At 40.6% G+C, this 20,856-nt stretch overlaps 1 protein-coding gene across 3 annotated transcripts in view; it reads right to left on the bottom strand.

The window, feature by feature from the left end:
- The window catches only part of PLPPR1 (phospholipid phosphatase related 1), a 134,724-nt gene that overhangs the window by 90,651 nt on the left and 23,217 nt on the right, over nt 1–20,856 (bottom strand). Inside the window, exon 2 of one of the 3 annotated variants that reach the window (XM_072860637.1) lies at nt 17,817–17,898. The exons of the other annotated variants lie outside the window; for them this stretch is intronic. The gene's annotated coding sequence lies outside the window, so the exon portion shown is untranslated. The remainder of the gene's footprint in view (nt 1–17,816; nt 17,899–20,856) is intronic. 3 annotated transcript variants of the gene reach the window in all.

Genomic DNA, 20,856 nt, shown 5'->3' with positions numbered 1-20,856 from the left:
ATCTAGCAGATTGTTGCCAGTCCAGGTAATCCACCAAAATAATTCGAAAATAAATTAAGTTCTAGAAGCTTTTTTCAAACATTCATGTGACTGCTAACAGACAATCAGCCCTCTTCACTATCACTAACTCAAATCAAATTAAGGGCACTCAGGGCAGCACAGGAAGCAACTGCATATTTTTAGTGAAGACAGAAGTGAGTCTTGTAGCTAAACCATGAGTGAGCCCTGGGTTAACATACAGCCTGATGGATTTAACAAAGTTATTTTGAACACTTGGGTCAGTTTGATTCTTCTGACACTAACATAATCTCTGCATGAATCAAGGGCAAGTAGAGGCCTGTCAGCAGACAACATTTTCAGAAAAGTTAGAGTGTTGCAACAGAACTATTAGGATTTGTATGAGGAAAGTATGAATGTAAGTAAGTGGAGGGAAGAGGGAGGCAGACAGGGAAAGCGCCAGAAGGAACAACAGAAGAAGAGTTAAAAAGAAAGACGTGCATTAATTGCCACAGAGCACTGTAAGCAGTTTCACTGAAACAGAAAAGATAAACTGCCAAGAGGGTGAAGAACATATCTGGAGACATGAAATAGCCAGATAAGGAAAACATGAGAACTGTGAAAGTCAAGAACTTTGCACAAAACTTTTAAGAAGGTTGAAAAGGTTAAAAAAAAAAATATGAGGTGAAAGATCCAAACTGGCACCCACTCCTAAAGATTACAAAAGAAAAGTAGGTCTAAACCCCATTCACCATTGCCAGCCAAGCAGAGCCCCAGAGACGCAACAGGACTCAGCAGGCACCATGATAACTGGGTCCCCTGTCTGAGTCACACCAGACCCATGCTGTTTAATATACTCAAGAACAACACGACACAAACTTGCCTTAGTCAATGCCCCATTACAGAGAAAGGGTTCTCCCATTAAACTGAGTGAAAACATACACAGTACTAATAAAGTCCTAACATGCATGTAACTCATCTACACACATTTTCAATAAACCCACAAGCTTAGGAGGAATTCAGTGAATACAGAACTATAAAGATAACAGGCAGCTTGAAGAATAAATTCAAAGAGGTAGAATTACAGCATCAAAGGGGGAAGTGTAGCCTAATAAATGTGATATTGCCATAACTAGTGACAGGCCACAGGACTTGTATGAACTCCACAAGGCCTCCAGTCTTGTCCGGCTTTATCTTGGCCAGCCTGGAGCTTTGATTTATCTTGCATAGCTGTCTCAGCAGGTGACAACCAGGTTCCCCTGATCGACTTTAGCTCAGCTTTGCGCAGTTGTGTGGTGCAATGCCTATTACTATAAGACTTCTGGTATGTTTCTGCAACTAAGAGTCTTAATGTGAAACTACTTTGTGTAGAGCAAACTATCTATGAACCTAGAATAAAATCACAGCACAGAGGAGTACACCTGCAGAATGATAGCAGAGGCTTTGAAATCACAGGCACAGGGTGATAAACAACACAGCAACAGTCCTGGGCCATTAAAGCAATGCAGCCCAGTTTATCAGCGTTACAAGAGAACAAAGGAGAAACATGACACATAGAATAAATTCAGATGTAATGTGAAATTGTGGACCAATAAAGAAAGGGCAAGAATTTGCTTGTGTTTGGAGAGGTATGAAAATCATAGAATCATTACGGTTGGAAAAGACCTCTAGGATCATCTAGTCCAACTGTCAACCCAACACCTCCATGCCTACTAAACCATGTCCCAAAGAGCCATGTCTACACATCTTTTAAATACCTCCAGGGATGGTGACTCAACCACTTCCCTGAGAAGCCTATTCCAACACTTGACAACCCTTTCAGTAAAGAAATTTTTCCTGATATCCAGTCTAAACCTCCCTTGGTGCAACTTGAGGCCGCTTCCTCTTGTCCTATCGGTTGTTACCTGGGAGAAGAGACCGACCCCCACCTCGTTACAACCTCCTTTCAGGTAGCTGTAGAGAGCGATAAGGTCTCCCCTCAGCCTCCTTTTCTCCAGGCTAAACAACCCCAGTTCCCTCAGCCGCTCCCCATCAGCCTTGTGCTCCAGACCCTTCACCAGCTTCGTTGCCCTTCTCTGGACACGCTCCAGCCCCTCAATGTCTCTCTTGTAGTGAGGGGCCCAAAACTGAACACAGCATTTGAGGTGCGGCCTCACCAGTGCCGAGTACAGGGGCACGGTCACTGCCCTACTCCTGCTGGCCACACTATTCCTGATACAAGCCAGGATGCTGTTGGCCTTCTTGGCCACCTGGGCACACTGCGGGCTCATGTTCAGCTGGCTATTGACCAGCACCCCCAGGTCCGTTTCCGCCGGGCAGCTTTCCAGCCCCAAGCAAGCCCAAGACGAAACCATTGATGTCAGTGTCCTCCTTTCAGCCAAGACCTGAGATGCTGATAGCTTACCAGTGTTTCCTCTTCTTGATAAAGACGGAAGCCACTGACCAAAGGACCCAGAAGGGCACAGGAAGGGCCAGTATAACACAGGGGAAGGGGCATGTACTGGCAAGAGTATAAGTAACAGTTTTACTTAAGTTATGAAAGGGAATTACTTAAAAAAAAAAGGTAATTTGGACTGCTAGTATCATTTCAACCAGAGTAAGAACAACTGGTGCACGGTGACTAAACTGTTAAGAAACAGATTAGAAAATAAACTCTTGGCTGTGCATAGAAGGTATATTCTTGTACCCTACATAAGCTGCAGAGTAACAAAAGGAAACAACCCATTATCTGATGAATTTAAAAAAAATCTTATCAGTCTGAAACAGTTATTGCTTTTAAACTTTTTTTAATTCCTTCTGGAGTTACTAGTCACAGAATATTTCACTAAGTGGTGTGACAGGGATTGGTAGTACCCAGGACCTTATATCTTTTCCCATAATATTTTAACCATTTAAATGTCTTTTCTTCTCCAATGCATTTTCCACACCAATTTTTGCGTTAGTTGCTGTTGTTATTGATACTGTTCCTAAGTCATGAAACCTGATGATTACCCACAAGCCAAAATATTTTAGAACAACTTTGAAATGGCAAAAAGCAAGCTGGATGCACTTTCAAGGACCCTTAGGTAAGAAATGACAAACTACATACAGGCATTCGGAAATCACAAGAAAGATGCTCGTAATTTACAATATTTACTTGAAAATTATTATTTTTAATATGACACTCTTTGATTCATTTTTCCTGTTTTTTGAGCTTTTGGAATGCACATCTTCCTACCATAAAGCTTTTTGTTGAAAGCATTGTGCATAGGACTTAAATAAAAAGCAAGAGAGAGAGAGGGATTATGTAACCACTGGACTCTGGGAGCAAAGGCTTTGAGACAAGCATGAAGTATAATTCTGCAAACCCATTTTGTATAACCTTATCATCAACACAAGATGTTACACACATGGTCCCTGGAGGATAGAAGAAGAATGGAAATGCCTGCGTTGTCTTCCGGATGGTAATAGATCTCTGCCTGTCTTTGAGGGGATGCAACGCAGGAAGGCTTTTTGGTTTTTAGGCATAGTAGTGTAATCAGAAATGTTTTTGTTGGAGCTCAGCTGTTTTGGCCAGCCACACACATAAGTTTGGTGCTGGTGCATGCATAGAAGAATGGCTGTTTAACACCACTTTCACAAATGACATTTTGTTTTGAGACACTGCAGAAGACAGCTCAGGATACGAGCTGCCAAGAACAGGCTGCCTAGCTGATTTAAAACCACTGGAGTGAAACATGGTTATTATGCTGTTTATCTCCATACAAATCAAATGCCTTCATTCTCTCACCCACATTTACCAAAACAGCATCTGACTAACAAAACCTGCTGTCCTCCTGTTATGATGATAATCACAAAGGTGTAACTGGGAGGAGAGGTGCAGAGGGGGGGGGGATGTCAGTCCAACTTGCTAGTATGATACTGCAGTAGAACAAAAGATGGATAATAAGTCCCATTACCCAGACAATCTTATAAAATTATCTTTTGCTTACACACAGACCAACAAACCTATGGTGTGAAGGGAAAATGATTTAGTTAAAATCAGTACAAGTTTTAGGGAACAGATGCCTTTGTTTCACCTTCAGTTTGGATAAGCTTAATATGGTTTAAAAAGAGATGTTTTCTAAGACAAAAGAAACAAAAGGCACACAGAAATGAGTGTGTCACTATCATAGCCTTCACTGGCCTATACCAAAGAGACTTCTCAGGCTGAAGACACTGACCTCTAATGAGATAAATCGTGCTGTTCAAATGGTTAGTTGCCTCCTACACTGGCAGTGAAAAAAAGAGGTGACACAAACCAACAGGTTGTCAATCTCAAACTTGCAGCAGCGACATTTTCTTTGCATGCTTTCTTTTTTTGTCTTTTCAGGTGCAAGCACGGAACATGTGTAAGTGTAGGCTTGCATGGGGTAGGCCACAAAATGCCCTCCCAAGGGCCATGAGGAAATCTCACCTAAAATTAGATCAGGTAAAATAGTAGAGAACATACTGCAATTACATAGTGCCATTAAAGTTAGGAAGAATTTAACTCTGCAAAAGCATTCTTTCCAAAACCAGAACTTTTCAACAGAAAGCTGTTTGGACTTTTAAAACGCTTTTTGCTATCCTGAGCTAAAGGCGAGTGTGCATTGTGTGTGCTTGTCAGAGAAAAGAAGAGAGGAAAGAAGTCAGAGGCAGAAGGAACTCAAACCACCAGAAGTATTTGTTTTCAGAACAGTCATTTTAATTTTCAGCTTGAACATTTTGTAAATTTACTATGGGTAAAAGCCCTTTTAATTAGCCAAAAAAAAAGCCCCAACCAGCAAACAACAAAAAATCCTGAAATACTGAACAAGCTCTAACTGTCAAAATTTGAGATGAAACATATAAGCAAAGTTTTTCTCTCTCTCCTCCCTTTTCTCCCACTTTCCTCTTGAGGGTTTAAGCATGTTATCTGTGGATCAACAGGGTTTTCTGCGTATGTCAAATAGCAATTTTTTCACATTTCCCTTAATCTCTTTTAGTTTAAATATTTAGGACTTCTAATAAGCACAAGCTCAGTAAACCTTTAGTTGAGTTGCTGAATGTGCCTTCTGTCTATATTTAGCATGAATACGATTCCTATTCACTTGGGTCCTCGGAAGCAGAGGGAGGGCTGTTAAAATAAAAACAAATAAACCCTGGGATCACTTTCTAAAAGTGTAAGCTGTTCTGCAAAGGTAGTTTTGACTAATGGAGACATTTTTCTGGCTGGTATTTGTAAACCTATTGCCTTGCCTCAAAAGTCAGTGAAAAAGACTACTTCTTTCAGCTATTGTGCATCATGGCAAACACAGAAAACAACTCACCCTTCCCCAAGCATAATATATTCCCCCTTGCTATTCCCTGACGAGTGAAATGGAGGCCTGATTATACCTCTGGGACCAGGTTTTAATTCTCTGCTTGTTCTACTCCTGTTACAGTTCTCCTTGGAGACTTTGATTTGTAACTGCCAGCAAGTGAAATGCTTTAACAAAAACAAACAAAGCCAAAACACAGAAAAGAACTCCACATATACCATACATCCTGGTCTTTCTAAATACTCTTTGCATTGATATAAAGATCTTATATTTATTCCTATTAACATTATTACTGTCTCACTTGAAAACACACTTCCTCCCTCTCTTCTGGCTTTTCCTCCCTCCCTGTCTCCCTTCCTCCCATGCCTCCATCTTTCCTTCCTTTTTTTCAGACTGAATAAGCAAGGCACCAGTCTGCCCCAACAAGGCAGTCCCTAGATTTTGCGTGTATAGAAAGAAACAAAAAAAACCCAACCTCCTTTGCCCATCCACCCTCTTTGACAGAGGCATGACCTCAGGTGCTGCCATCCCTGCCTTGCAGAAATGGTTATTGATGAGCCCAAACCCAAATCAGCCCCCAAGAGCTGGGAATAAGGATGTTTCCCTCATTTTTCAGTCCTGCAGTTAGCAGCATCCTGATTTCAGATTTTTGAATCAAGGAGACTGATACATCTGTTACACTCATGTTTTGGAAAATGCTCTCCAACACTGGAAACCAGAAACCCTTTAAAAGCAGCTGCTGCCCATTTCTGACTATAAACTGGCAGGAAACACATCTATGTATTTGATAGCAGAACTATCCTAGAATTCTGGTTTTGTTTCGGACTCAAAACTGAACAATATTTTAGGTCTACTTCTACCTTAGTTACATTCAGAGACAAATTACCATCAACTTCAGTAACAGCCAAGCTTTGCATCCTTTTCCAACTTAGAGGGTTTGCAGCAAGATAAAAGACATCTAAATAAATTTCTCATATGAATAACTATTGTGTTAAACATACCCCTTTTTTTGCATTATGCAGGTTTCTAGTGCATAAAGTAATGAATCTGTCACCTTGAGGGCACATTCACAGTGGTGGTGATATAACTTATTCCACCCTGCAAGGAACCCAGATTCCCATGGCACTGCAACTGATAACAACCATTTTAACACCTACTGTGTTCCTTACTGTCAGCCACAGGGAACACCTTTGCAAAGAGTCAGTCTTGTGCGTTTTGTGCATGCACTGAACCCCCCTCCCAGAAGACAGAAACAAAATGCAGAATTGACAGTGAGAAGATACATCCTCAAGCTTAGTATTTTAAAGACTAAAATGTGAGAACCTTTAAAGCCAATATCTCACATATGATTCTTATTTTCTGAAGCCGCACTGTAAATCCCAGGAGTTCATTTAGCCAAGGTAGCATAAACCAAATGCTGGGCCATGTGGTATGAACAGACGAGCACTGAGGCAATGCCAGCAGAAACTGCAGCAGTTCAGCATCACTTCAGCTCTGATCCTCAGTATGAAATACAGCCTCCTTCAAGCTAAGAGGGAACCTTTGCTGCCAGACCTTAGGCCAGATCAGACCTGTAATCAAAGAATAATCTTAAAAATAGAGTTTTCTCTGTAATAGCAAAAACTGCAAAACTTGCAGGAAAGTGAAATTGGAAACTACCAGTCTTTCACTTTCTCAGATTTTCCTTATCATTATTGTTAGATGCTCCAAAGAGAAGTATTTACAAATAGAAAGGTTGGAATTCTTTACATTCAATGGACTTATAACTTATCTGATTTGGTCTCAGAGAGGCATAATATCTTTCTTTGATGAATTACCAACAATGAAGACTGTTTCAGCAGGAATAAAGGGGTAAGACTTTCCAATTAATCTAACTGAGACAAAGTTACTTGAGGTTAGTAATATTTGCTCAGTCTCAGGAGTAACTGATAGGGCAAAAAAGCAATTAGAAAAAAAGGCATTAGATCACTAAGGTGTGTTTTACAACAGATTTCAGAATATCAGTACAGAGGCGCACTTGTTTAATGAACTCTATAACATCAGATAGTACTGAGCAATGGAAAGCAGATTATAGAAACTGTTAATAGACTCATAAGGTTTCAGTTTTGCTTTTAAGAACTGCTGCATACAGACAAGCTCCCATATGCTTCTTTGGATAACTTAAATGGTTTTTACTTCTGCTCTCTTTTTCTCCATGTCTCTGTGCACTACTTGTGAATTGAGAAGTCCTTCAAACGCAACAAAGTCCTGATTGTAAAAAGGCAGGGTACATTTTTGTTTGCCATCACAATGAAGAATTAAAGAATAGTAATCCAGGATTCTATTCGAGTGTCATTTCCAAATGTTGTTCATTTGCCTGTCATCAGCAATGGCATTTTTTTCCCACTACTTTCTTTTCACTACCACGTAATCATTTTTCAAACTTCACTCTGTCAGTACTAATGATTTCTGCATCTAGTGTATTCAGACAGTGCAAAAGTATTTGCCTGAAGAAACTGCTCACAGAAAGCCTGTGAGCTAGTACTGAATGCAGAGACTGCATTCCAGAAGTCCCCTCAGCCCTAGCTGCTTTAAATAGAGGCAAAGTCTTACGATCCTGCAAAGTATAAAACTTGCTCTCAATTTATATTATCACTTTTATTCATCACGTTGTTCACTGAAGCCAAAAGCACAATTTAATCTTTCTGTGTGAACTGCGGTATCATTGCAGCCTCTGTTGTGTAGATGTAATTCAGACCTGCATTACACGGCTGCAAAATGAGCGAGGTGACATCTGCAGTTATTCTGTGTTTACACCAACGCACTGAAGGAACAGGACGTGATATTTTATGAGCAACTGCACCTGTAATGGTACAAAGAGATTACGTATTATCTGGGGTAAAGTAGGCCTTTATACACCCTGTAGCACATTAATGAAAGCAACATGAGCTTTCTTTGATCAAGAGCTGTCATCCCAAGTTTTACAGCATGCTATAGCAGTGTAATAGTACAAAGTAATTCCAAGTGTCACTGAGCAAGTTTCAGCTGTCTTTCCCTTGTTTTTTGCTGGGAGCGTGCTAAATCCTGCCTGCTGCCATTGCTGGTCTCTGACATTCATGAGGACGTCACGAAGGCTCCAGATGATTTCAGACTTCAGATCAATCTTCAAACAGCAAAAGTTTTCCATATATGGCAGATGTTCTTAAAGATCCTTAAAGTAATACTAGCCTCCTCATGCAAGACATACAAGCCCTTTTCGGACAGAGGCTTCATCACTCTGGAAGTTTTCAGAATAAAATCCGGCATGGGAGTTATGTATGTTCATGGGAGTAATGTAAATGTTCAGTAAGATCAGCTCCTACCCATACGTTGCAAGCATTTAGCTTGCAATAAAACTAAAAAAAAAAACCCAACCCCAAACTTCTTGAAGTCAGCATTAAGACTTTATTTTGCAAAAGCATTCAATTTATTAGGGAAATGAGGAAAACAATCCATAAAATCTTGTTTCTAAAATGGAAACAAATTTCCTGAAACAAATGAAGACCCAAAGCAGAAATAATGTACATCTCCAGGAGGGTCAATCTGCAGAACTGCTCTGCCTTATCATATGATTAGAAATTTGCAACGACCATAATGAAGAAGAAGCCACTTCATAATTAAAAAGCAAACAAAAAAGTGCTAGAGTAGATGAAGTGTTTCAGGTGAAGTGTTTCTCTCCTAATTTTACAGACTCACAGACCCTTGAGAAACATACCAAATCACAACAGTAATAAGTACAATTCTTAATTTTTGAACAACAGTTCCCATTAGGAGATGAGTAGCATGGGGAGTAGGAGCCTCGTCTCCCACATCCCAGTCCAGTACCCCACCACTATGCTACCATGAAAATTAGATAAGAAAAAATAAAAGAAGCTTATTTCTAAATGTATTCACATTTTTTGTGTTCTGCTGACATAGCTGAAAGTGCAGTACACAGTCCTGTAAATTAAGATGTGGATACTTCAGAAGTCAGAGCTGTAAAATGCTTTCAGAGCTCCAGGCATAGCACTCTGTTAAATTGCCACATTCTGCAAAGGTCTTCCTGGAAAAGGATTATACCACGAGAGAGAAGTGAGAGGGAGGGAGTGAGGAAGGGAGCAACCTACTTAATGCTCTGATTTAGAAAAGTTGGAGAAACAGTGCAGTAATTGGTGTACTGACAGAGCTGTGGGATAGCCAGCTAGACTGAACGTACCTGGATGTGTAACAGAAGCATTAAGGTTGGTATAAATAACATAAGAATATAAACGTGTGTGCCTGGATAGACAGGAATAAACAAAAGGAGACCCTGTATTGGTAAGAGTGGACGTGAATTCCAGAAGCAAAAGTGGGGAACGCATTCCTTCTGCCAAGCCCAGAAGGTTGCACCCTGACACAACCACAGCACCAATGACCTCCATCCCCACATCAGGAAGATGGCAACAGGACTGAGCAATATTGCCTATGCCATTTCTCCAATAACTGAAGAATTTCCTTCCGACACCCTACCACAGAAACAGACAGATATTCCAAACAAACAAGGGAAAACAGACAACGAGCAGCAACCTTGTTTGAGATTAATGAAACCAGAGGAAGCAAAATCCTGGTGCACAGATTTCCACAGTAAGCGCAGCCTCCTAAGGGTTATGAAAGACCTGTCCCAAACCTACTGTGTTCTCCAGTCCAGAAGGATCCCAGGGACATAACGCCATCTCAGTCACCGGCTGCTCTTGTCCCGTGTATTGCACACAAGTGGTGCTGGACAGACTACTTGGGAATGCAGGTCTTGGTGCCTGCAAATACGTGAGTGTGAGAACTTAAGTAAACGAAAACTATGAGAGAATGAATGCAAGTAAAACCACTTACTCGGAGGTTTTGTAAATAAATACAGCCTTTCTCTTCTGTAAGATCTCCCACGGAGTTTTGTTACACTTACTTCCAACAAACATATGTTGAATTGCCAGCCCAGGGATGGCAACTGGATGAACTCAATGCTCCTCTTTCCTTGTGCCTGCTCTGGTACAGAGTTCTAGCTAATCTTTACTTTCTAACAGTTTGTTTAGCTCAAGTATTGTCCAGAAAGTTTTCCAAACGAAGAAAAAGGTGGGGAAGCAAGAATTTGGAACAGGCTTTCATGAAATTTTCCTCATTTTTTCATCTGAAATTTGAAAGCCTGCTGTTTTTTGCTGGTGTGGAAAAAATTGTTATATTTTGAGCAATTTTTACCAAACAATTTTGCTAAAAATGTCTTTCACTTGCCAATTTTTTGTTTCATCTTTTCCACCTTTATTGTGCTTTCTTTCCTTAAATCACAGCTCTCTAATAAAGTGAAAAAGATAGCAGTGGAAAAAATACAATAAATACAGTGACTGGAAAAAATCCCCCCCCAAAATCAAAACAGATTGAATGTCATTCCAAGTTTGTTCTTATTTCAGGAGAAATTACAAAGGTTTCAAACAAACTGAGATTTTTGGTATACAGTCCTGTAAAAATGAATATGTCCGCTGCCATTCCATCCCATGCGTTCTTATCACTGGCTTGCTTCTGACAGTTGTAACTAACCAGACATTAGTAAATAATAAATATTTTGTACACATCTGTTTAGAACAATGAAGATGTAAGATTTTTCACCCTAAAGATTCACTTATCATCTTAAGTCACTGTCTGTAAATTCTAAGACTCAATTTCAGACGTGGCTGTTTGGCAACCAAATGACCACCAGTATCACAATTCTTTCAAATAACTATCTTCATTTATAGCCTAGTGCCTACTGCCCTCCCCTCCTAAATAGGATATAGAAGGTGTAATAAGCAAGTTTCTATTAGTCAGGTACTAGGAGAACTCAAGAGTGGAGAAGAGCAAAACAAGTTTTGGCTTCTGGAACTATGCTTTCAGCGAGCTCACCATCTTAGGAGCCACTGGACACAGTAATTAGATGCAGTGGAGTCCATCAATATTTATTAATGTTTTCTATAAACATCAGAGCAATTGCATGAGTACATTCACATACCTGGTAAATCGCTTCTGAATACAGCAACATGGGCTCCCTTTTACTTTTTTAAGCCACTTCATTCTGAAAAGTCATATCATTGTTTCCAACTAGAATTTCTGAACAACAAATCTATTCTTTTCTATTAGTTATGCAATTGCAATTAGAACACAAACATTTTTTTTCAGGTCTGAAACAGATGCTGACATTTGAAAAGGGTGCCATTGATTGTACAGGTCCATTACACAACAGACATTTCCTGAGCCTGCTGAAATCAGTTGGAAAAATAGCTATCGCAACAGGACTATATTGAGTACAACAATGCTGTTTCCTCTGTACAAAATACGTGTCAGCTGAAGAGAATATACCTGATCGGGGTATCAACCACATACAGTGAAATCCTAAATATAGTGCTTCCAGAAATAACTGCTTCTGGCAGTGTGGAGCTTCCCAGAAATGTCTCTTGCTAACAGTGCAAGAAACTCAGCAGTAAACATGGAAATGCTGTAGTTAACAATTTTAGAACACAAGGAATGAATCTTTTTAGATATTCTACAGCTAGAACCCACACTTTCCAGCTTCACTACAAAGCTCAAACCTCAGGTGTGGGATAACATTAAAGGCACATTACTCAGAATTAAATGCAACCCCTTATCACTCCTCATCTGCATAAGATGGGACTGAACTCAAAAGATGGGATCCCATATGAAAATGTGTACACCAAGCAAATTTTGCTATTAGTTCTTATGAGTGACTGCAGATTTTTCACATCTTTAGGGGGGTTAAGAAGGATGATGTTTTTGAGATTTTAAGCTGCCCTGAAAATCAAAGGGCCTGAAAATATTGAGTTAGCGTTTTCCTTTACATAATAATAATTCCAACAAAGAGCTGTCAGTCTGAGATCTCTATGTATTGTTGTTCTGTTTATATTCACTTTTGAATTACGCAAGGAAGCTTCTTCACATTATGGTATTTGCATACACTGTGTTATAGCATTGTTCCATATTGTGATTTCCCATCCTTTCTATACTAGAAGATTGTCTATCTCCAATCAGGATTCCCTTTCCCTCTCAACAGCACAACAGAGGTAAGACGGCTAGGATTCTCTAATATCCCTTCACTAGATCAAGAAATAGAACTGCCAAAAGGACGTGCTGTATCCTGGCAAAACAGTAAACTCGTGTTTTCATTCTGCATTGGAAATTGCATATCTTTTCAAGATACAATTTTCTTAAAATAGCCCATTTTCAAGTCCAGAAGTTCAGGATCATGTTTTCACTCACAGAGACTTTTTTTGCCCTTGATCCCTAATCAGCAGTGACCAACTGTAAAATATATCATGATAAAAGCTAAACTGGTGTCCATGTATCGCAGGAAAAGTTCTGGATTTAATGGATGAGGGTTCTTAACAGGTCCACTGGAAGCACTTTGTTTCCACAAGCAGAGAGACAGCATGCCTCAGCTTTCCAGAGAGGAGAGATGTCTCCTCCACGCATGAAAGAAAAGCCAGTGGAATTTGCTAAATACCACAGTGTTCAGATTTGCATGTTCCCTTACAATACAAAGAAGCGGCTATTTATTTAGAAAAACAGCTCTACATTTGACAAAGGAAAATGCATAGTCCATCAGCTCTACATGTTTGACACTTGTTGAAAAAGCTCTTGAACACGTTTACCTACCACTCCCTCTTGTTACTCTAAGGCCTCTGTTTTCTGACTTGTTTGGCATTCCACGGAAACGGGTGAGCCGGCACATTTTCTATAACGCATTCAAATAAAAAACAACCAAACTAGTGAACAATATAACCAAGTATCTCCAGGCTTACACCTGTTTATGCTGCTCAGCCAGCAACAGCAGCTTCTGGGAGCTCCTGCCTGCCTTGAATCCTCCTGTCTGCGCAATTGCCAGGTACCTGCTGCTGCTCAGGAAGCAAATTAATGCACAAGGCTTTCACCTCTGCAAGTGCAGGTCAATGCTCTCAAAATGAATGCTATGCACTTCTAAAAGGCCTGCTCTTTCCATGCATTTGGGACACCAGACTGAGAATCTGGAAAGACGGTACCTGTTCCTACCCCCAGCACTACACTGATAGAGAGGTGACTTGACTTCAGGCAAGTCACTTCATCTCTGAGCTTCATGACATTTTAGTTTCCATAATTCAGCATTTGTAATTCTAAAGAAACGTGTCCAAAGAATTCTGTGAGCTAGATACTACACTATTATCCCTCAGACGAAAAGGTAAAGTACATTACAACAGCCAGGCTACAGCTACTCAACTCCCATAAAGCTGAGTGAAGTGCAGCCAAGTGGCTGTGTGTGCTCTGGCATACTAAAAACTATCAAACTCTTTTTCTTCACTACAGACCTCTTAGAGAACAGTAAGATGCCTTTTTTCCCAAGCTATTTTAGTAGAAAATTCAGTGTAGTCAACAACATTATTGCAGCACAAGGCTTCTTGTGACCCATTACTGGGGTTACACTGCTGCAAAAAAACCAACAGAGGAAGCAAGTCCTTTGCAGCCCTTCTTATGTGACTGCTCCTAAGTTGTCTGACACACTGGAGACAACCGCTAAAGTTAAAAGGGTAAGTTGTGACAGCTTGAAGAGAAACTCTCACTCAATCTGAAAAAAATTCATACCATACTGAGAAGAAACATGGATACGTAGCATATATTCTCTATTGTACCAGCCTTTAAATTGCAGCCAGATTTTTTTTTTTAAATACACAGACTCCCTTCTTTCCAAAATGCCTGAAAAGCAACTTGTGGGGTAAAAAAAACCCAATAACAACAACAAAACCCCCAAAAAACCCCAACCCCAAAGAAAACCCCACCCTACACAGCTACTCCCTCTTTCTCTGGTCCAGTTAAATCTACCTCTCTACTCGGATCAGTAACTTGTTTGTCCAGCTCATGGAACAGCACCATTTTCTGTATGTTTCTCCTCAGTTACACATCAAGAACTCATCTTGTTCCTTGTCTAAACTACTGAACTAAAGGCAAGTGACAGTGCAGGACAGGTTACAGTGGCATAAAGGTGTGAAATGAGAATTTCACTGTATTCCTAAATTATTGTAAATACTCAAGTCTAAGCAGGTAATGGCCAGACTGTGACATCCTGAGTAAAACTGGACTCCATGGGAAATCTTGATGGAACCACTTATTGAGTAAGGTACTGCCGAAAGTGACTAAGAGACATAATATCAACTCATTTGCTTAAATCACTTGGGATTCATTTTTTCACAGATGCTTTCCCATGTATTTGAACAAAACTCCTTCATGCTCCGTGAAAGTTGTATTGCTGTATTCTCCATCAAACAAAGGAAAATAAATCTTTGCAAAGTGTGCACAAAGGACACTGCCTACTCACACTAACAGTTATTTTGCAACCATACAAAAGAGTTCAGATTAACTGTGACCAACAATTGCTGTACTGAGGCTAGAGAATGCAGCTTCTCACAAAGTGCATCCAGATCACGCTCTATGCTGGTTCATTTCCAAATGTCAGCAACTTTCTGCATCCTAAAAAAAAAGTAATCCTGTAATTGGTAAAGAATGTAAAGCCCCATTCTAGTTAAAAGCAAAAAACAAACCATGTTGCCCCTAAGCTATTGTATTGACCGAGTGAAACTGCTGATTTTTAATCAATGTATTCTAGTCTGTCCTGTTTCAGGTCATGGCCCTATTAAGCCACCTGTTAGTTCACTGGTGTGAGACTTTTTTTTTTCTTTCTACACGGACCCATTAGTACTAATAGACTTCCCTTTTTTTTTCCATTAAGGCATTTCAAAGACAGTCTGCAATGAGCTTATCATTTGCAAATGTTTTTCTACAATTTAATACCATGAACTGTAGTATTATATTCAAATAACAACACATATTAAGTTTCATTTGGCATGTGGGAAAATAAAATGAAAGGATGAGTTTTGAAGCATAAACAGGATAAATAGATAGGATTCTACTTCATCATATTGAATAATTACATCCTGGCACAGTGCCCAAAGCATATTCATCATGAAGAGACTATAGTGTACAGCACACTGCCAACGTCTAACTTCCTCAGACAAAGGCTAGACGACTGACAAATCGGAAGTCTTACAGATTTGCTTGCTATTGCTGCATTATAGGTTCCTGGAAATTCATTGAACTGCAATTCATCATTACAGTTCATTAACAAGGTCCATAAATACAAAAGCTGTTAATTACACCTGTGTTGTGCAAGTGTTCACATTGCACTGATTGCATTCCTTGCATCTCCCAGCCTGCAATGGGTTCCCCTTCAGGGCTGCTCCTCAGCCCGGTTTAAGGACTGAGGAAGGCTGTCATCATTGTTTGCACTGCAAGGAAGCATAGTATTGTTCCCATCCTGCTGCTGCTGTGAGGCTGGGCCATCTGTGCAGCTTACAAAGAATTTACACTTAGCAGACCTCTGTCTTCTGCTGGGTTTTTGCTTTGGAAATATACTTTACTTCTGGCATTGCCTAAACTGCTTTATTCTGGTCTACAAGAAGCATTCCCAGTAGCCTACATTCTACCTTATTAATAAAAAATTAAAAAGCTCCAGGCACCTAATCCACACATCATGAAAGAAAAGGATTCAGTTCCTGGTTGCGAGAGCCGCATTGTCGGTCCTGCAGCAGCTGCCATTGTTGGCTGCATTTGCTCGCTCTGCAGAGTTGCCAAAGAGGATATGAAGTCAAATTTGTCATTTTCAAAATGCAAAATCTTTTGTTTTCTCAGAACAGTCATTCTGCTGTATGTTATCCTCCTGATATAATATCATTCATCCACCCCATCAAAGGTATTTTACCCAGCTGTCAGAGCCCATGGAAGTACCATTCACAAGATCCAGTGTACTATGCCCAAATGAAGCATAAAGAATTTATAACCTGCCATGGGATATTGCATTAGAATATGCTTCCAACCAAATCAGTGGAATAAGATTCTCCATGTCTTAAAATGAAGGTAACATAACGTACACAGATATTTTTTTCTTATTGAAGTGAAATATGAAAGACTAAGTTAACCATACATAACTATACAAAATCATCTTTTCTCTCCTTTTCCATTTCAACAGCCCTGGCTCAGAATTACACTGTTTAAACCTGAGCATGAGAAGCAACCACAAGTTAAAATCCTTTCCTCCTCCAATGCAGAAGCAGGACTGAAACATATGCATGGTATTGCCCCGGGCCATCACCAAGGTATTTCACTGGCCTGCATGAGCCCAAACCTGAGACCAGAAGCCAACAAGGAGTGGGCATGAGGACAAGGGGATTGCACTACGTCTCCTGGGGCATAGGGTTAGCACAGAGGAGTGTATTTTGACATGTACCTTCCCCTTGTGGTACTCAAGGCAAAGCAGTGCCACCAAGCTGCAAGGGACACAGCAGGGCAGCTGGGGCTGGAATCAAGGGCTGGAGAAAGCCATGAAAGGGGATTTCCTATGGCAGAGGTGGGGACAAATCTCATGTCTACAAATGATTCATTTCTTAGTAGACAAGAAATGTACAAATCTCTCCAATCTTGGAGAGATTTCTTGTCTAAGGCCTGTTCTGAGAGGGAGCAGGCAGAGTGATCTGTTCCCCAGTTGTTTCATTTCCAAAGGGAAGATGAAAAACTATTTCAGTCTCGTACCATAAACCCAGCCTGCCTCTTTCTCTATCACAAGCAATTTCTCCTTTAGGGAGGTCCACAAAGCACATAGCTTTTCCTTTGCTTCTCACTGGTGCTTAAGGACTTTTTTACTGTGATTGCTCTTTCTTAAGTTTAGCAACATAAGCATTCCTGAAAATTATACAAACAGCTTGGACAAAATGAGGGTCTCAAAGTCAATACAGACACAAACACAGAAGCTCAGAACTGTTAATTCATCTTACAGAAACTGCAAACACAAAAGACTAAGGCCATTGTCAGTCGAAAGTCCCACTCTATGTTGGCTAATCTAGTTACTTGCCTGGAAAAATATTTAAACCAGAAATGCAACCTTATGCTAATTGCACTGTATCTCTTCCATGACACAGAGTAAGAAGATTTGCTTTGTAAGAAAACCAGGAAGAGACACAAAGAGGCATGGCTCTCTGAAGAACTAGAAGACATAGCTGTGGATCCATTCTCCTATAAGAGAGATTTTTAAGTGCAAAAGTTTGTCCCCCTTAACTAATTCTTTATGTAACAAACGTGAACAAGAAGAAAATGCTCCTCCTGTTTTAACGCAAAACAAAAAAAAAGGTCAAGATTTCACCTGTCCAAAACACAGAAATTAAACGGACATTTACATTACTTTGCTTTTCTTTTGATGGGACGCGAACTCGAAACTGAACCAATTACAGTCAGTTACTGTTCTGACATGAGACAAGATTAACAGGTCTGGTACTGGGCTTCTTACAGGCAGCCTAAGATCAGGCAGCTGTCTACACCTAGCCAGAGCAAGGCTGTAACTCACTCTTTCCAGGTCACAATATACCTTTCAATTACTGTACAAAACACCCACTAAAATCCATGACAGCTTCACAAAAATAACTGGAGTTATACCTGGATCTCTTAGCACATATACCGAAGGTTGAGGCTCTGTTTGGTTCAGTTTAGAACAATCTCCAATACGTTTTAGTGTTCACTGAAAGGAAAAAAAAAAAAGAATTTATTAAAGATAACACAGATTTTTTAAAATGTTTCTGGCAAGGGCTGACTAATCTTAGAACTGGTTTTATATTAATGCCCTTTTATGGAGGATTTGAAAGTACTCTGTGGTTTCTTTTCTGTTGAAGTCTGAACAGAAGCACTGCAATGGGAGTACTACGCTTTACATGCTCTGTACATGGACTTATAAATTTCTCAAAGCCAGAAATGTCTCTTTTGCACGGAAACAAAGCTAGAAAGAAGAAAGGCTAATACTCTAATTAAGAACAGGTTGAATTACTATTAATGATCAGAATAAAAATAGTCAGTTCTCTACCACCTTGAAAACACAATAATGCTTGTTGCTAATGTGGTATTACGCATTACTCCTTCCCAATAGAAAAAAAATACCACTACAAGATTGAGTATCTAACTGTAATGGCAGTTGACTGTATTTCTTGTCATCATTCAGCAATCATGCCAGTTTTAAAAGACATCTTACCATACTTTCATAGAAATTCTCAACTCCTTTACAGCGTTGTTGAAAGGACTGAAACATGAACACCAAGAGACCTTTTAATGTGCTGTGCTGGTCTCCAAATATAACTATAAACTAAAAAAAAGTTTTGACATCCCACTCTGATTTCACCTTCTCAGACAGATGCAAAAGCTTCTCCACATGGAGTCAATCTTTCTTTTAACAACAGAGGGGTAGGGACAGGTGCCCGACTTGGCATTTGAAGGCAAGCAAAGTCTGAAGATAAAGAGTGACCCACTTAAAGCATGTTCCACTTTAGATTTGAGAAGGCATTACCCCAGTCTGACAGCTGGGGATCTGTTTTGAAATTTGAAATTGCTTTATCTTTTGCACAGCAAGGGTAATGAGATGAAAGGGATTAGAGACCTGAGCTGTGATTGAGACCAGAATAAGTTACTACTTTCTAGCAGCTTAGGACGAGAGCAATGTCCTATTGCTATTCCTTTACAACATCACTGCAATTACAGCAGTGATGCTCTTTTTTGTCTCCCAGTGAAAATGTTTCTATTATGGTTGTGTTTAAAGGGGTTTGCTGACAGATATTTAGCAGTCCCATGTGAGCTCTCTCTTGATTGAAATAGTATATTATTGTCATCAGCTATCAAGGAACTTTGTACCTCTTCTGGAAATTTACACTTTGATAGAGGCTGCTAGTGGATTTGTGTGTATGTGTGCAAGCTAAAACTTGGTATTTGAAAGGGTTACATACTAGCAATATAGAGTATGACTTGTAGGTGACTATACAGACAGGCGCTGGGCAGAAAATCCACACCTAGGATTACATACTGCTTCTACTTCCACCTGCAAGCTCTAAGAGACTCTCTGTAATTGACATTGCAAAAGGACACACTGCAAGGCAGCCGAAGGGTAAATGGGAGAGACTGCAGAGCCTGCATTTAGACATGCATCACTGCCTGAATCAAGATCTATTTACCGGCGTCCTGTGGGTGCAGGGCAGCGCTGCCGTTGCAGTGCCTGGCTGTTGTTCCCCAGCACAGGCTGAGAGCACAGAGCTCGCCCTCTAGGCAGGACATAGCCTCAATGGCAGATCCAGGGGGGCAAAAATTAATTGCTCTGAGCAAGTATGTCTTTAAAAAGTCACCGAGCCTCAATGGCAGATCCAGGGGGGCAAAAATTAATTGCTCTGAGCAAGTATGTCTTTAAAAAGTCACCGCTTGCTTTGTGTGTTGCCCCGCATTATAAAAAGGCAAAATCTGTATTTAAAAGTCTCTTCTGATTTCAGGGGGTTTTTCTTGTTAGTTGGATTCTTACAGGAACACCTAGAAGAATGGTTCTTTTTCTTTAAAAAAGAGAAAGGAAGGGGAGGGAAAAAAAAAAGAATCAGTAGCATCTATACCATGAACCGGCTACTCAAGGGTCATTTCCCAGATGTCAGGAGGGTGCTGAAGGAGATTTCACTGAGGGAGATACATCTGGTGAACATGGCCAGCCCATTCCCGAGGGTGGCCTCATGACCAGAACAATTTGGGAACTGCTGCCTGTGATCATGAACTGTTTGGGAAAAGGGAACATATTTCGCCTCTGTAGTCCCAGCAGTTACAGAACCCTTAAGCACTTTTGAAGAAGAGTTTCACATAGATCAGTAACAACAAGCCTTTTTACCCTGAAGACCCGGGCAGCCTTTATGCACATTTTTCAGCGCAGCCACTGGTCAGAAGTTTTGGTTTCAAAGACCAGGGCAGATGACTGAGATCAGCTACCCAGACTTTCCTCACACAGCTGAGGAGATAACTGTATCCTCTGGGTCTTGCGTAGATTCATCAGTGTTTTGCGTGGTTGAGATTATTTTTTCCTACTGCTAAAGAAAATTTGAAATCAGATTTTTATAGTATCCTACCAGAGCCCCTAAGAATGAAAGAGATATTTATTTTGAGAGTTAAAGGTGCTTCCTTGGCAGAGTATTGTGGTGGGATCACCTTGGCCAAGGGCCAAATTCCCATCCAGCCTCTCAATCACTCCCCCTCCTCAGCAGGACAAGGGGAGAAAATAGGATGAGAAACCTCGTGGGCTGAGGCAAAGACAAGGAGATTGCTTACCAATCACTGTGGTGGGCAAAACAGACTTGCCTTGGGTGGAAATTAACTTGATTTATTGATAGGTAAAATAGACTCAGGTAGTGAGAAACAAAGACAAACCAACCAACACCTTCCCCGCACACACACCTCCTGGAGCAGCACGGGGTGATCAGAACATGGCGATATCTCTCCGCCACTCCTTCCCGCTCACACTTTCCCCTGCTCTGGGCTCTCCCCTCACGCTGCCGTACCTTCAGGAAATCTGCCCCGGCGTGGGCTCTCCGCAGGCGGCAGGGCAGATCTGCTCCCGCCCCGGGCGCTGCTCACCTCCGCCTGCCCCGCCTTGCTCTTCCCCCTCCTGCCCCTCGCTCTGTTTTCCTCA

The sequence above is a fragment of the Ciconia boyciana genome, chromosome 4 (genome assembly GCF_034638445.1).
Source record: "Ciconia boyciana chromosome 4, ASM3463844v1, whole genome shotgun sequence".
In the NCBI taxonomy this organism is placed as follows: domain Eukaryota; kingdom Metazoa; phylum Chordata; class Aves; order Ciconiiformes; family Ciconiidae; genus Ciconia; species Ciconia boyciana.
Note: the sequence above shows the minus strand (reverse complement) of the source record. Positions and strands in the feature narration are given on the sequence as shown.